The following is a 13,929-nucleotide window of genomic DNA, read 5'->3' as shown; positions in this document are numbered from 1 at the left end:
GGTGCTTCCGAAGGTACAACCCCTGGCAAAACATGCAGTGAACATACTGGTTTATGTTATACTTCAGCTTGGGTTTACGTTTGATTTTTAGCAGTCCACTGCCACTTCTGTAAACCTCTTTGTTGTGAGTAGAGTTCCCCTTATTTCGCAACTGTGCTATCATTTTTTTCGCAGTTTTGAGGCTTTTGGTTGTGCCAAAGCTTGAGCGACTTCAGCATTTGTCTTCTCATGGACTTTTAAGTGTCGAGCAATCTTAGACTGGGGCTTGCCACAAACAAAGCAGTAGTTTTTTCCATCTCTTGATGATGATATACTTGTAGACTGGATGCTTTCAACAGCTTCAGATCCGGTGACTGGCTCCACAGAGCTCCCTTCAGTTTGAACGTCAATGTTTTTATTTTCAGAAGACCTTTTCTTCTTTTTCTGAACAACCTTTTTAGCACGGTCTTCACTTTCAGAAATAAAACCTTCAGCCAAGTCATTCTCTGCACCATCACTCTTTTGACAGTCTGGTAAAGATGCAATGAATCCAGGATCAAGAATAGTCCCTTTGAAATGATTTGAATCATCTATTGAGAGTTCCACTGAACTATCTGAGTAACTGACAGAGTCAGGTATGTATTCTTTGTCTGAAACATCATCAGCTGAAGATGATTCATCAGAAACCTTAAAAAGAAAGAGATTGTTCAAGTATTGCTCTTTTAAAACATTCCAAAAGGAGAACTAAAGACACCTACCCATGAAGATGGTGAAAAATCAGTCCTCTGAATCTTTTTATAGCAGATCTTGTGCCATATAGAAGAACAATCTGAAAAAAAAGGTTGGGAGTAAAGTTAAGGTTTTTATGGACGTATTTATTAAACAGTAATTTGTATAACAAATCATAATTTAAATATTTTCACTAGTAGAGATAGCAATCTATGATTTCCATAGGTAAAACTAATCACAAACATGACATATTTGATCATCCATTACATGTGAATAACAAGATCTATACATGTTAAACTTTAAGAGTCAATTAGAAATCCAATCCTAATCCACTTTGAAAATACTAAAGGAGTAATAACCACACAAGAAAAACTCACCTTTACATTTCACACCATTCCACCTGAGGGCAACAAAAGGTCCAAGCAATGTGTGCATTTTTCAATGCTTGAAAATGTTGAGTGCAGTACAACATGGTTGCATTTCTGGAGAAAAAACATTGCATTGTTAAAAATGTCAGTGCAATTCTGATCTAAAAGGGTTTTAAATTTCAGAAACTGAATATTGAGGGATGCATTTCATTTATAAAAGAAGTCCCTGAAAGCATTCAGTGATAATTTTGTAGGCAACTTCCAGTCATGTGCAAACACAAACTATGCAGTTCTGGGATTCTTGTTCCCTAACTTTGGTAACATTGTGTAAAAAGCTATGGAAGGCTAGACAAATTGCCTGGAAAAGGTGGAGAAGAAATTAAAGCAGGCTCCCAAAAACATTACACTAAGGGTTATCGACACACAGATCTCATAATGCTGTCACCTGACAGGAACAAGTATTGCAGGGACTGTGTCTACACTCTCAAAAACCAATGTCCACTAATATACCCGTGGGAAAATTACAAAGATTTGCAAGTCACACAGCTGTTCACCTGTGGTTCAAGAGACGAGGACAGTGATCCCATCGGTTCTTCACCTACAGTTTTGTCAGTGTGAGCAGAAACCTGTGGAGAAGACAGCAAATGAGTCATTAAGATTCATTTAATATTGACTTCAAGTTAGAACACTATAGAGTAACACTGTATAAAGAGCTGCGGCAAAGATAGGCAAGTTGTTTGGCAATAGTATTTTAAGCAAGGTCAGTGATTGCAAACAGTATTTACTCTTCCGGTCATCTACACAGACCTCACAATGCTGTCACCTGACAGAAACAAGCATTGCAGGGACTGTGTCTACACTCTCAAAAACCAATGTCCGAGTGATTGCCAACAATCTTACTCTTCGGGTCATCTACACACAGACCTCATAATGCTGTTCCCTGACAGGAACAAGCATTGCTGGGACTGTGTCTATGCTCTCAAAAACCCAGTTCCACTAATATACCCGTGGAAAAAATTACAAAGATTTGCAATTCGGACAGCTGTTCACCTGTGGTTCAGAAGACGAGGACAGTGATCCCATCGGTTCTTCACCTACAGTTTTGTCAGTGTGAGCAGAAACCTGTGGAGAAGACAGCAAATGAGTCATTAAGATTCATTTAATATTGACTTCAAGTTAGAACACTATAGAGTAACACTGTATAAAGAGCTGCGGCAAAGATAGGCAAGTTGTTTGGCAATAGTATTTTAAGCAAGGTCCGAGTGATTGCAAACAGCATTACTCTTCCGGTCATCTACACACAGACCTCATAATGCTGTCACCTGACAGGAACGAGCATTGCAGGAACTGTGTCTACACTCTCAAAAACCAATGTCCACTAACATACCCGTGGGAAAAATTACAAAGATTTACAAGTCGGACAGCTGTTCACCTGTGGTTCAAAGGACGAGGACAGTGATCCCATCGATTCTTCACCTACAGTTTTGTCAGTGTGAGCAGAAACCTGTGGAGAAGACAGCAAATGAGTCATTAAGATTCATTTAATATCCACTTCAAGTTAGAACACTATAGAGTAACACTGTATAAAGAGATGCGGCAAAGATAGGCAAGATGTTTGGCAATAGTATTTTAAGCAAGGTCCGAGTGATTGCAAACAGTATTACTCTTCCGGTCATCTACACACAGACCTCACAATGCTGTCACCTGACAGAAACAAGCATTGCAGGGACTGTGTTTACACTCTCAAAAACCAATGTCCAAGTGATTGCCAACAATCTTACTCTTCGGGTCATCTACACACAGACCTCATAATGCTGTTCCCTGACAGGAACAAGCAATGCTGGGACTGTGTCTATGCTCTCAAAAACCCAGTTCCACTAATATACCCGTGGAAAAAATTACAAAGATTTGCAATTCGGACAGCTGTTCACCTGTGGTTCAGAAGACGAGGACAGTGATCCCATCGGTTCTTCACCTACAGTTTTGTCAGTGTGAGCAGAAACCTGTGGAGAAGACAGCAAATGAGTCATTAAGATTCATTTAATATTGACTTCAAGTTAGAACACTATAGAGTAACACTGTATAAAGAGATGCGGCAAAGATAGGCAAGTTGTTTGGCAATAGTATTTTAAGCAAGGTCCGAGTGATTGCAAACAGCATTACTCTTCCGGTCATCTACACACAGACCTCACAATGCTGTCACCTGACAGAAACAAGCATTGCAGGGACTGTGTTTACACTCTCAAAAACCAATGTCCGAGTGATTGCCAACAATCTTACTCTTCGGGTCATCTACACACAGACCTCATAATGCTGTTCCCTGACAGGAACAAGCAATGCTGGGACTGTGTCTATGCTCTCAAAAACCCAGTTCCACTAATATACCCGTGGAAAAAATTACAAAGATTTGCAATTCGGACAGCTGTTCACCTGTGGTTCAGAAGACGAGGACAGTGAGCCCATCGGTTCTTCACCTACAGTTTTGTCAGTGTGAGCAGAAACCTGTGGAGAAGACAGCAAATGAGTCATTAAGATTCATTTAATATTGACTTCAAGTTAGAACACTATAGAGTAACACTGTATAAAGAGATGCGGCAAAGATAGGCAAGTTGTTTGGCAATAGTATTTTAAGCAAGGTCCGAGTGATTGCAAACAGCATTACTCTTCCGGTCATCTACACACAGACCTCACAATGCTGTCACCTGACAGAAACAAGCATTGCAGGGACTGTGTTTACACTCTCAAAAACCAATGTCCGAGTGATTGCCAACAATCTTACTCTTCGGTCATCTACACACAGACCTCATAATGCTGTTCCCTGACAGGAACAAGCAATGCTGGGACTGTGTCTATGCTCTCAAAAACCCAGTTCCACTAATATACCCGTGGAAAAAATTACAAAGATTTGCAATTCGGACAGCTGTTCACCTGTGGTTCAGAAGACGAGGACAGTGATCCCATCGGTTCTTCACCTACAGTTTTGTCAGTGTGAGCAGAAACCTGTGGAGAAGACAGCAAATGAGTCATTAAGATTCATTTAATATTGACTTCAAGTTAGAACACTATAGAGTAACACTGTATAAAGAGATGCGGCAAAGATAGGCAAGTTGTTTGGCAATAGTATTTTAAGCAAGGTCCGAGTGATTGCAAACAGCATTACTCTTCCGGTCATCTACACACAGACCTCACAATGCTGTCACCTGACAGAAACAAGCATTGCAGGACTGTGTTTACACTCTCAAAAACCAATGTCCGAGTGATTGCCAACAATCTTACTCTTCGGGTCATCTACACACAGACCTCATAATGCTGTTCCCTGACAGGAACAAGCAATGCTGGGACTGTGTCTATGCTCTCAAAAACCCAGTTCCACTAATATACCCGTGGAAAAAATTACAAAGATTTGCAATTCGGACAGCTGTTCACCTGTGGTTCAGAAGACGAGGACAGTGATCCCATCGGTTCTTCACCTACAGTTTTGTCAGTGTGAGCAGAAACCTGTGGAGAAGACAGCAAATGAGTCATTAAGATTCATTTAATATTGACTTCAAGTTAGAACACTATAGAGTAACACTGTATAAAGAGCAGCGGCAAAGATAGGCAAGTTGTTTGGCAATAGTATTTTAAGCAAGGTCCGAGTGATTGCAAACAGCATTACTCTTCCGGTCATCTACACACAGACCTCATAATGCTGTCACCTGACAGGAACGAGCATTGCAGGGACTGTGTCTACACTCTCAAAAACCAATGTCCACTAATATACACGTGGGAAAAATTACAAAGATTTGCAAGTCGGACAGCTGTTCACCTGTGGTTTAAGAGACGAGGACAGTGATCCCATCGGTTCTTCACCTACAATTTTGTCAGTGTGAGCAGAAACCTGTGGAGAAGACAGCAAATGAGTCATTAAGATTCATTAATATCCACTTCAAGTTAGAACACTATAGAGTAACACTGTATAGAGATGCGGCAAAGATAGGCAAGATGTTTGGCAATAGTATTTTAAGCAAGGTCCGAGTGATTGCAAACAGTATTACTCTTCCGGTCATCTACACACAGACCTCACAATGCTGTCACCTGACAGAAACAAGCATTGCAGGGACTGTGTTTACACTCTCAAAAACCAATGTCCGAGTGATTGCCAACAATCTTACTCTTCGGGTCATCTACACACAGACCTCATAATGCTGTTCCCTGACAGGAACAAGCAATGCTAGGACTGTGTCTATGCTCTCAAAAACCCAGTTCCACTAATAACCCGTGGAAAAAATTACAAAGATTTGCAATTCGGACAGCTGTTCACCTGTGGTTCAGAAGACGAGGACAGTGATCCCATCGGTTCTTCACCTACAGTTTTGTCAGTGTGAGCAGAAACCTGTGGAGAAGACAGCAAATGAGTCATTAAGATTCATTTAATATTGACTTCAAGTTAGAACACTATAGAGTAACACTGTATAAAGAGATGCGGCAAAGATAGGCAAGTTGTTTGGCAATAGTATTTTAAGCAAGGTCCGAGTGATTGCAAACAGCATTACTCTTCCGGTCATCTACACACAGACCTCACAATGCTGTCACCTGACAGAAACAAGCATTGCAGGGACTGTGTTTACATTCTCAAAAACCAATGTCCGAGTGATTGCCAACAATCTTACTCTTCGGGTCATCTACACACAGACCTCATAATGCTGTTCCCTGACAGGAACAAGCAATGCTGGGACTGTGTCTATGCTCTCAAAAACCCAGTTCCACTAATATACCCGTGGAAAAAATTACAAAGATTTGCAATTCGGACAGCTGTTCACCTGTGGTTCAGAAGACGAGGACAGTGATCCCATCGGTTCTTCACCTACAGTTTTGTCAGTGTGAGCAGAAACCTGTGGAGAAGACAGCAAATGAGTCATTAAGATTCATTTAATATTGACTTCAAGTTAGAACACTATAGAGTAACACTGTATAAAGAGCAGCGGCAAAGATAGGCAAGTTGTTTGGCAATAGTATTTTAAGCAAGGTCCGAATGATAGAAAACCACATTCCTCTCTGGGTTATTTATACACAGTCTTAGGAATGCTGTGTTTTGACAGGAATAATTATTGCTGGGACTGTGTCGAGCAGACACCTTAGGAGTAGACCGCAAACAAACTGTGTACTCTGTTAAATTTTGTCATTTTTGTGTTATTGACTGTCAAATAGCTTTCAGAAATTCTAGTTATTTACCTTCACTCTCCATGGCCATTCAGCGTTTCCATAGTTATAGGTAATCTCTTGCCCTGGATTTATGTCCTTAATTGCAAAGAGACAGAGATGAGGTTTTCCATTCAGTGTTATTGTCTTCATTTTGCTGTTAGGGCTCAAATGGTCATCATTAACCAGTCTTCCCAAAGACCCATCCTCTCTCGCTGCATCAACACTGAAATAAGAAGAAAAATCTCAATGGCCAAGGATGACAAGATATTAAACAGTGTCCATATAATTCTGGGATGATTTCAAGTTTTTAAAAACTTTAAAAATATTTAAATATTTAAACAATTCAAACATAATTTTTATAATTACTTTTAGTTATTTTTAAAATTTACATACCACATCTTTTTTCCATTATGCCGAAACTCAAACATGAAGACCTTCAGGGCATCATGATAGATTTTGACCCGTCTTTCATATTCTTTGCTGTTAATGACATCGCCTCGATATTCCAATAAGAAGGCTCCAGTCTGAAAGTGGCAATTACTAAATACTCCTCGACCTGTTAGACCATATGAAATGTCATTGTCAGCCCACAGTATCAAAATCTCATTTAAAAACTATGGCTTGTCAACTTACCCTTAAAAGAATTTATGTATTTTACATAAAAACCATCTTTGTCCTTACTCAGACTCACAAAATGAGCTGCTTCCTCTGTTGGTTTGATTTTTAATCTGTGTGGCCTCATTGTTGTCTGCATCTAGAAAAAAAAAAGTCTATGGTGATCAAGAGAAAATAAAAGTAACATATGCTTTAATAATAGACTGAGAAAATCTATGGATATATTATCACCATCAAGTTTTAAACAGAACAGCAGCTAAACAACCACAATGACCATTTGCAAAATTAAATTATAATTAAACTAGGAACTCCTGTACAATTTGTTCATATATTCTTTCTAAGTCAGAGCAGCAAGCAATAACTTACACCGTTAAGAAGTTATTCCAGTTGTTTACACCGTCTACTGGTATCAGTGCCCACTGCCCTTTAGGTTTTGTTCCACCAAAATCAAATGATTGTATTACCTACTCTGTATACCACTTTTTCAGCACAGCGAATGTAACTCACTCAGATCAGCTGTGCCACAATAAGGAAATGCTTAAGACAGTGTTCTCAAACTGCATTACTCAAGGGCCAATGTCCTGTAACTTTTAGATATGCAACTTGTCCTATATTCTTAGATTACATGGTGAAATGTCCTCAACCTCTACTGTGCTAATATTGGAGACAGGTATGCTGAAAAAGAGAGACATCTAAAAGTTGCAGGAAAATATACAAGGCAGTGGTCCTTAGTACCAGGATTGACAATAAGCATAACAAAGCTCCTCTTTGATTTAATAAAAACAGGACTGAGTAGGGAACAACTCCACACTATTTGATGTCTGATGTTCCTTCATGAATAAATGCACTTATTCATCGCTTTTTTTCTGCTTTGTGTTCTTATCACAGTCATGGAAATTAACATAGGACTGCACTTCTATGTTAACCAGCTGCAACTTAACCTCAGTTGCAGCTGGTGTTTATATTTTCATATTTGTTTAACTTAGCCAACAACAACTTCTACAAAATATTTAGAAAGCACTAGTTAAGAAAGGAAACATCAAAAAAAGTTAAAATCACACCATGTGAAACTGTTGAATGATCTGGGCATTTAAACTTTCTTATAAAAAAACTTCTGGTAATATTTATTTATTTTTACATTAACTGCACCATAAATTGCAAAAAAGAAATATGGATTATGAGGTATGCAATGTGAATCACTGTATTCTATAATGAAACTATTCTTGAACATTTATAAAATGAAAATGTAAAACAGTAGACAAGGTTAGCTGAACATGCTAACATCATAACTGAAGTGAGCAGCCATTAGCACATGTTGTCCTTTTTGTTTCTAGTTGACATCGAGTCAGTTTTAACACAAATGTAACATTCTAATTCCTGTTTTTAAATGGCCATTTCAATTAACACATGGAGTGTTTAAACCTTGTTCTAAGTCAAGGATGTCAAACTCATTTACATAAGGGGCCAAAATTAAAAACACACTTAAGGTCACGGGCCACCCAGGATAAACATTTATCGAACACACTTAAACTTAATGTTTTTTGGGATATAAATATGAATAAAAACAGACAGGAATATTAAATTTAAACCTTAAATTACTTACAGTATTTATTATTTTGCTCTAAATAAAAAATATTCTAAATTATACAACTTAGAACTTAACTTAAACAACTTAACATTAAATAACATTCAAATTCCTTTGCTCCTATGTCAATGTATATATTAAAAAAAAAACAACTTAAATATCCCAAAAGATTTTGCTCTCCTTAAAATATCTCCTGTCAAAAGTAGAAATATGAACATTCTATAAAACCTGGAAATATACATAAAATATGTACTTTTTAGAAATAACAATCCTAATTCCGTTTTCTTTGCTCAACTTTTTTGTGTGCTTCAAAGTCACTAAACCGCTGTGCGAACTCAGTGCGTAGTGTGCTCAGTTTGTTGGCAAAGTGCGTTTTTGGGGACACAGTTGTGCTGACTTGGTTCAACATTACTTGGCAACAGGGAAAGTGAGATAAGTTGCACTGTTGCATTTGTTCTCCCATAAAAGCAGCTTCACTTGAAACGCCTTCAGTGCGTCATGCATGTCAGTGATCATGCGGTCACGTCCCTGGAACTGCAGATTTAAGGCATTAAGACGAGCTGTTACGTCAGCCAGGAACGCCAAGTCGCATTCCATCCTTACGTTTTGTCTTGAAGTGCCGTCTTAGATTCAATTCTTTAATTACAGCCACATTAGCGCTACAAATGAGACGTGGGTTTACCGGCAATGTCAATAAACATATCCTCAGCCTCCCATCGGTTATTAAAAGTTCTGTTTTCAGAATCAACTTTTCTCTTCGCCATTGTGAGGAGTATCTTCGGCTATCTGCGCTATATCTTGTAATAGCAAGACTGAATAGACCTTTTTCACGGCAACCGGAAGCTGTATCTGAAAGGGCTGCAGCACTTCCTGTTTTGGTGACTGTAAATCAAGTACTCTGAAAAATGCCTCTCCTCCTCCTGTCCTTTTCATATCCTTACTTAATTTGCCAGAACTATCTTTCGCTGATGCGGGGAAATTGCAGCGGCTAATTCATCCACCAACAAACGTGTGAAAGGATACAAGTTCTTCCACGAAAAATATATCCACCGCTATCAAGTTAAGAAAAGACATAGCTTAGCGAACTAACCATTAGCCACAGTATATGAACCACACAAACATCGTAATGAAGCTTAACTTAGTTTGTTAAATTACGTGGAATATTGGAGACAAACATAATTTAAACATTTCAATAATATTTTGATTACTTTCTGAAATGTATTTGCCAGTACAGTTTGTGAAAAACAGCATAATCTCCACAAAATATAACCACATAATCTTATTATTTCATTATTATGGTCATAATAATAATACACTGCTTAAAAAAATAAAGGGAACACTCAAATAACACATCCTAGATCTGAATGAATAAAATATTCTCATTGAATACTTTGTCCTGTACAAAGCTGAATGTGCTGACAACAAAATCATTGTTGATTGTCAATCAGTGTTGCTTCCTAAGTGGACAGTTTGATTTCATAGAAGTTTAATGTACTTGGAGTTATATTGTGTTGTTTGAATGTTCCCTTTATTTTTTGAGCAGTATATTTTTATAGTAACAGTTACTGAAATGATCTTACATGGAAAATATATACAATGTATTACCTTAATTAGACGTTTACCTGCGGGTGGATGTGCCATATAATCATAGCAGTAGCATCTTTAGCCTAGCTAGCTTTCTGAGAGGACAAACTGCCGTTTCTTAGCCCTCTCGAAAGCAGACTCTCTCATTGCCGGTGCAGTGAAGTTATTCCAGGCAAACCGGGAAGGAACAGCTAAGACGGCTGCTGGATCCGCTAACAAAATCCTCCGGTGAGAAGTGGCTACATACGAAAGTACTCCCCGACTTTATGCAGAAGTCCGGACTTTCATCTCTTCGGATCGCCTGGATCCACTGCCTCCGTTGGTCCGGGTCCAACGGAGGACAGATATGGCTGTTTTCTTAACCCACACATGAACAACAACGGACTGAACAAAAACAACTGCGCCGAGAATTAGCCATTTTCCTAGCCTTTAACACGAGAAGTTGTCCAACCCCACATCGGCTTTAAAACCCGGAAGCGTGAAAAAGGTCTCAGCCTAAGCGTTGCATTGTGGGATGTGTAGTTGCATTGTGGGATGTGTAGTTCTGTGCAGTATTGTGTTATCAGCACGGCGAAAAAGGGATATTCTCGACGGCGTTGTTCATATAGACGTGCCATAAATAACGATAATGTAAATGGTTTTACGGGCCGGATATGATTACACGGCGGGCTGGATGTGGCCCCGTGTTCTAAGTGGTCACTTTCTCAACACAAGCTAGCTTTTGCTCATTAGCGGTGCCTTAATTAGGAAGTGCTGCATGAAAATATATGTCAGTCACATTGCAAATATCAGTAAACCTTGCTTATGTTAAAATAACTTGAAAAAAAGACTTACCTACAAACTTATCCACATCCGTCCGAGTTGCAGTGCAGTATAATTGTACATTCCAAGCAGAGAGCTCAACATCAGTCTTGGGAGGAAAATGCCAGGTGCAGAGGGGTTAAGGCTCCACCCCTTTTCTTTCTCCAATTTAGTGTTCTTTGATGAACAAATCATTCACTAGTTTTCTGATAGATTAATTATTTATCCACTACCTGGGACATTCATGATATTGATTTCCAATTATTACAGGTGTCATTTCCGTAATAACCAAAGTTATATAGTATATGAAGAAAAAGTATATATATATATATATATATATATATATATATATATATATATATATATATATATATATATATATAAAATAAATTCCCTTCTCACCCACCGCGGGTGGTTCTTATCCTCTGAGCTCGGGTCCTCTACCAGAGGCCTGGGAGATTGAGGGTTCTACGTAGTATCTTGGCTGTGCCAAGGACTGCACATTTCTGGACTGAGATGTCTGATGTTGTTCCCGGGATCTGTCACTGCTCCAGTTTGGGGGTTACTGCCCCGAGGGCCCCGATGACTACAGGCACCACTGTGGTCTTCACCTTCCAGGCCCTCTCCAGTTCCTCCCTAAGGCCCTGGTATTTTTCCAGTTTATATATATATATATATATATATATATATATTATATATATATATATATTTAAGTAATATATATATTACTTAAATCTTAGTAGCTAGGTAGTTGTTTCAGCAACTGCATGCCTTAATTTGCTTTTCAAATTAAATGAATTCAGTCTTATTCAAGTACTTTTTGACAATATTTATTGTCATGAACAGGGAGCTGAACATGTATGTTTGATTTCTGATTTTTGATGTTCTCTCATTCACTGAGTGAAAGTAAGATGTCAAGTCAAAAGAAGAACCTAAGTAAACAAGAAAACTGCATGTTGACAAGTGACTGACCTCAGAAAAAAAACAAATTGAAAAAAGCTTGATTTATATTTTTGTTTACCATTTGGACTTAAACTATTTAAAAACTAACAGATTTAATAACTGAACATTTTTAAACTTAGATCACTTATTACGTTGGCTTTCAGTAACAGAAATGAGCGCTTGCTTGTCATGCCATAATTTTAACCTGTCCTTAAATGATGTCAGAACCAGCTTCATGCATGTGTGTGTATGTGCTCTTTGGAAGGTGTACCTCCCCCACAGGAAGATCCTGATCAATGGATCTTAGACATGGAAGGAATTTATAATTCCTATGGACTAAATGGCCATAAATTTGGTCAAGCTATGCACTCTTCTTTAGGGAAGGATTGGGCAGAAGTCCGGGGCAATTATACTGGATACGACGCTGGAGCTGTTCTCCAATATGAATCCACTTTGGGCATTGAACAATTATTCCACTGGAGGCAGTACAAAAAAAGGTTAAGGAGGTTTTTGACAGACTCCAGGTGTTACAGGCTAAAGAGGCGTTAAATGCAAATTCACTGCCAGACGACCCCTGTCTCCCCAGAGCCACAGGGGTGAACCAGGTGATTGGGTATCATCAAGGCCATTAGAGACAGAGCTGGCCTATCTCCCACCTACCCCACGTGGGAGAGACCATTACAAATTCTGCTGCTCTCCCATATTTTGCCACTAATTCAAAATATCACATTTGTTGTGTTTATACAGGCGAATGTCCTGTTAATTCACCTGTGCAGTGTGTGTGTAGTTCTGAACTTTAACAGCAGAAAGTTTTATACATAAAGCATTTTTTAAACATTTTTATAATTTCTGTCAGGTTTAAACACTATTAAACACAGGAAAGACAAGAGAGTTTAGTTAGATACTTTCTTACTCGCGAGGAGAACAGATAGAGTTAAAATCCAGTGTGACAAGAAATCCCAGCTCAGACCAAAAAAGCTTTATCTCAGCGAGAAAATGCAAAATTGACACACTCTGTGTAATCATTCAACATTTAATTTACAATCCAAAAATATGTTATGGTTAGTAATACCATATCATTAGGCCACTGACATTTTAGTCTCAATATTATTAATCCTCCTACCTCCTTCAGTATACTATGAAACCATAGATTAAAGATTAACTTTATTGAAATGAATCACCCAATAGCCAGCTACAGATTTAGTACATCTAATATGATCACTGTTTAATTTAGCCAGATTTTCATTCAATAAAGTAGCATATTTTTAGGAGAATTGTTTTTAACACATTTTCCGCACAAAAACCTTTCATTACAAAAATGGTAAATGCAAATTCACTCTGTCTCCACAAGAACCAGGTGATTGAGTATTCATCAAGGCCCATTAAGAGACAGAGCTGGCCTACGGGGTGGGGTTTTTTCTCAGTTCAGAGAACTGAGAAATCCCTCAAAAAGGCTCAGATATCCATTTGAGCCTTTTTAATGCTGCATCAATTTTGTCTCATGGGAATTGTCACGTTTTCCACAAGGGGGATGGTTATATAATTCAGCAACATTTTTCAGTGGTTGGTTTTAATGTATATGCTAAAAGTTCTGTAGAGCATGTACAATCTGTGCAAAACATAATCCACAGGGAAAATATTCGACCTAAAAGGGCCAGTTTTCCACAGCTACAATACCCATTTCAGACTATGCATATGGATTTTATTGAACTTTCTGAAAGTGGTCCTCTGGCAGTGAATGCAAATTCACTGCCAGAGGACCCTCTGTCTCCACCAGAGCCACAGGGGGTGGAACAAGGTGATTGGGTATTCATCAAGGCCATTAAGAGACAGAGCTGGCCTACGGGGTGGGTTTTCTCAGTTCAGAGAACTGAGAAACCCCTCAAAAAGGCTCAGATATCCATTTGAGCCTTTTTAATGCTGCATCAATTTTGTCTCATGGGAATTGTCACGTTTCCACAAGGGGGATGGTTCATATAATTCAGCAACATTTTTCAGTGGTTGTTTTAATGTATATGCTAAAAAGTTCTGTAGAGCATGTACAATCTGGCAAAACATAATCCACAGGAAATATTCGACCTAAAAGGGGCCAGTTTCCACAGCTACAATACCCATTTCAGACTATGCATATTTATCACATAG

The 13,929-nt window shown here is 38.6% G+C and overlaps 1 protein-coding gene and 1 long non-coding RNA gene across 2 annotated transcripts in view; both read right to left on the bottom strand.

The window, feature by feature from the left end:
* The window catches only part of map2k5 (mitogen-activated protein kinase kinase 5), a 70,765-nt gene that overhangs the window by 20,298 nt on the left and 36,538 nt on the right, over nucleotides 1-13,929 (bottom strand). The gene's annotated exons all lie outside the window — the stretch shown is intronic.
* Nucleotides 416-1,166, bottom strand: LOC129369545 (uncharacterized). Its single transcript, XR_008606950.1, has 3 exons — nucleotides 1,086-1,166; nucleotides 738-808; nucleotides 416-666 (listed from the first exon to the last, which is right to left on the bottom strand). It is a non-coding gene; the product is annotated as an uncharacterized LOC129369545 (long non-coding RNA).

Source organism: Poeciliopsis prolifica, unplaced genomic scaffold (genome assembly GCF_027474105.1).
Source record: "Poeciliopsis prolifica strain line A6 unplaced genomic scaffold, Auburn_PproV2 SCAFFOLD021, whole genome shotgun sequence".
Taxonomy (NCBI): domain Eukaryota; kingdom Metazoa; phylum Chordata; class Actinopteri; order Cyprinodontiformes; family Poeciliidae; genus Poeciliopsis; species Poeciliopsis prolifica.
The sequence above is the reverse complement of the archived record's forward strand: the minus strand, read 5'-3'. Positions and strand labels throughout refer to the sequence as shown.